The sequence below is a fragment of the Scophthalmus maximus genome, chromosome 1 (assembly GCF_022379125.1).
Source record: "Scophthalmus maximus strain ysfricsl-2021 chromosome 1, ASM2237912v1, whole genome shotgun sequence".
NCBI lineage: Eukaryota > Metazoa > Chordata > Actinopteri > Pleuronectiformes > Scophthalmidae > Scophthalmus > Scophthalmus maximus.
The window spans coordinates 13,473,910-13,477,500 of record NC_061515.1 but is presented as its reverse complement, the minus strand read 5'-3'; the positions used below and the strand labels follow the sequence as shown (position 1 = coordinate 13,477,500).

At 51.2% G+C, this 3,591-nt stretch overlaps 1 protein-coding gene across 1 annotated transcript in view; it reads right to left on the bottom strand.

The window, feature by feature from the left end:
- LOC118314521 (glutamate receptor ionotropic, NMDA 2D) overlaps positions 1–2,711 on the bottom strand; it is a 47,691-nt gene extending 44,980 nt beyond the window's left edge. The window contains exon 1 of the mRNA XM_035641033.2: positions 2,199–2,711. The gene's annotated coding sequence lies outside the window, so the exon portion shown is untranslated. The remainder of the gene's footprint in view (positions 1–2,198) is intronic.
- Positions 2,712–3,591: the final 880 nt, after the last annotated feature.

Below are 3,591 nucleotides of genomic sequence, written 5' to 3'. Positions count from 1 at the left end.
TGATCTTGTTAAAGTCTAATTGATGTTCTATGTTAACGAGCTTTACCTTAATTAGTGGCATTAAAAAGAACACTGGGTGCAACATGTGGAGAGGGTGGGAGAGGGGTTTGGGTGGGCCGCAGGATTGAAGAAACTCTCCGCTAATGTTGCATCAAACAAATGATGAAAGGGGAGGCGGGAGAGGGAAAGGGGAAGAGGAAACTGTGCAGCGGAAGTCACAGGTTGCAGGGGTGAGAGAGGGAGACGGAACGGATCGAGGCGAGAAGAAACAGGGGGATTGGTAGAAGAAAAGAGAGACACGCGAGGGGGGGATTGAGCTAAGCTTGAAGGTTTTCTGTTCAAAAGAATCAATGAGGTGAAATTGATGAAGAGCACAGGCTTGGGGGAAAAAAAACAGTGCACACAAATGTTGTCTCTGTTCCTCTCATCTCTTCTCCTGTGCCTTCCAACCATGTCGCCCTCTGATAGTCAATTCCAGCCGCCCCTCTCTTATTTCTCCCCTCCTTTCCTCATGCCTTCCCAATCTCTCACCCAACTCTCCCCTCATGCTTTCTTGCTTTCCACCTCCTCCTCACACCTTCGCTCATCTCTCTCTTTCACCCCCCCCCCCACACCTTCTGTCTCTCTCATCACCCCCACCACCTTCCCTGTCTACCCCTACTCACAGCTGGTACAGTAGTCAGATCTCTCTCTGGGCAACTGTACGACAGATCGGCATGAGAACGGGGCTCTTCTGACACTGAAGGCAACACTTAGCCTTACCCGCAGCAGTGCATGCAGTACGCCTGTGTGTAAATTTCACCGGGCTTGCGATGGGAAATGATAAACTGAGCAGAGCATGTTGCCGGTGGGTGAAAGAGCTGATTGAAATGGATATCAGCCGCTGACAGTGGAGAGAGGCACCAAACAGCCCACAGAAACGGTAGAAAACAAACAACACATTAATTCCAATTCCCATCTGGATAAATGTGCAGGCCAATACATTTGATCTCGCACTCCCGATCGCTGCAGCACATCTGTGAGAGAAGCAACACTGTGCCTCCATGTTACAGGTCAACAGTATGATCATCTCCCTTGGTGGTCTCGCTGGTGCAAGGCCTTGTTTTCTGAGGCGGTGTTGATGGTGGTGGCTCGCGTTTGTGCATGTCGTTCACTTCTCCGCTATTAAAGTGCTGCCAGGCAAAACAACTAAAGTTACCTGGGCACCCAAAGGGGGGTGCGAATATAAAAAAAAATCTCCCTACAAAGTGCACCCTCTCGCTCGCTCCAGTCGCCCAGCTGCAAAAAGAAAAAACGCATGCCTGTTCCAGCTGTCTGAGAGTGTTGGAGGCAAATCAGCCCGTTGGGGAATATTTCCTCGGTGGCAAAACAGAGGGATAACAGTGTGCTGCCATACGCCCAAATATCCAGCGTATCGGGATATAAATAGATCAGTGGGGGGGGGGAAACTGATCGGCAATCTTGCGGGCTTAGCGGTGGCTGTGTAAGACGAGCGAGCAGACGCACCAAACGCACACACGCGCGCGCGCGCGCACTAGCGCTGACCACGCAGCCTCTGAAAATGAACATCAACAGATATGATCACCTCAATGAATACATCCGCAGCGGAGTGAGGGGCAAACTGCAGCCGGCGCCGGTGTTTAAAGACTTCAACGGAACCCAAACTCTGTCTTTATTAATAATGCATGGGGGGGGACAATTCCTCGCAGACAAAATCATTGCCCAAAGGTTTGAGTCCATGTGATTAATTGCACTACCGGTAATCTGCGTTTTAGTGCGCGTGTGTGTGTGTGTGTGTGTGTGTGTGCGCGTGTGTGTGGGGGAACATCTATCCCGACTGCCGGGAGGAACCTATGCGTTACGGGGCTAAGAGGCTTGTGAGTTTCCAGGCGCAGCAATGACAGAGGGGTCAAAGCCCCGGTGCGCCGGCCGCTTCCAGCTCTCCGTCAGCGGCCGTCCATCTCTCCGTCACGAGCGGCCGTACAGATGCCGACACCCGAGCCCTCCATCCCTGTCTCAATGACGCGTAGCACCCTCTCACCGCCTGAGCCGCAATTAATCCAAGCAGTTACAGAGTCGGTGCGTGTGAGAGTCTGCGTGTGTGTGTGTGTGTGTGTGTGTGTGCGGGGTGAAGCAGCGAGAAGAAGGGAAAAAAAATGCCTCTGCACTGCACATGCCATTAAAATAGACGTACTCACTGTTTTTCACCAGCCTTTCCCCCCTCTTTTCCTGCGTCCCTCCATCCAATTTCACATCCTTCCTTTTTGAGGTATCCGTTTTGCGGGTGTCCCCCGCCACCGCCGCCGCCACCGCCACACACACACACGCACACACTCTCTCTCTCTCTCTCACACACACACACACACACACACACACGCACACACGCTGGGAAAATATATATCTAAATATATGTGTACTACATGTATTCAATTTCTCCGGTCTCTCTCCTTACCTCCCTCCCTCTCTCCTCTCTCCTCTCTCTCTCTCTCTATTTCTCTCTCTCTCTCTCTCTCTCTCTCTTTCTCTCTCTCTCACACACTCTCTCCCTCTCCCTCTTTCCCTGTTCTTTTGTTAAAATTCAGTATATGCGCCCCGTCACCTAGCAACCGTCAACCTCTCTCTCTCTTCCTCTCTCTCTCTCGCTTCCTCCCCCCTCCCTGCCTCTCTCCATCACTGGCGACACGTGTTGAATGCTAAACTTAGCGGTCCGGAATAAAATTAATAAAGGAATGGACGCTCTATACCTCCCCCTTCCTCTGCCATTCCCCCTCTCTCTTTCACTCTTGCGCGTATCATAATGCAATATAAATATTTACTAGAACCACTCAGCCCTCTCATTGCACCCCCCTCCACTCCCTTGCATCCCTCCGCATCCCCCCTCCCTCCCTTCCCCTCCATCCATCCATCTCTGGCTCCCTCCCTGCATCCCTCCCTCTCCGTCCTGCCTTTTTCTCCTGCCTCCTATCTCCTCTTTCTGCTTCTCCAAGCAAAACGGCGGCGCCACACCAGCATCTGTGGATCCGCACGTGAGTGTCACCCTGCCCGGTGCTCCGTTGCATGGAGAAGCTGCAGCAGCAGCAGCAGCAGCAGCAGCGAGCGTGCGTGAGTGTGAGCGTGTACGTGAGTGCATGTGAATGAGAAATCTATAGGTTGCATGTCAGTGGCCATGTGTGTGAGCGGCTTGCAGGGAGCGCTGGGACATGCAGCAACACAGCACTGCAGTTCAATGGGTGAACTCTGAGGCTGAAATTAAATATTTATATTGAAGTAACTTTTCAGAACCATTTGTTGAAGAGAAATGCAACAGTGGGCTCTGCTAAATTACTGTACGCTACATATTTGTTTAAAATTCTCTTTTATCCAAAAGTGGAATCTCTGGGGGGAATGCCGATGGATGCGGACTACAATGAATTTGGGATGTGTTGTTATTTTCCTCTCTCTTCTCCTTTCGCTGTTTCCCTGCGTGTAATCTGGGATCAGCACCCATCAATGAAACAATAGTTAGACTCAGATCATCAGCAGGCTGTCCAGCAGGGTACTCAGTAAATGATCTCTTAATTGAGGTTTGACCTTTTTAGGGAAACCTTGGGT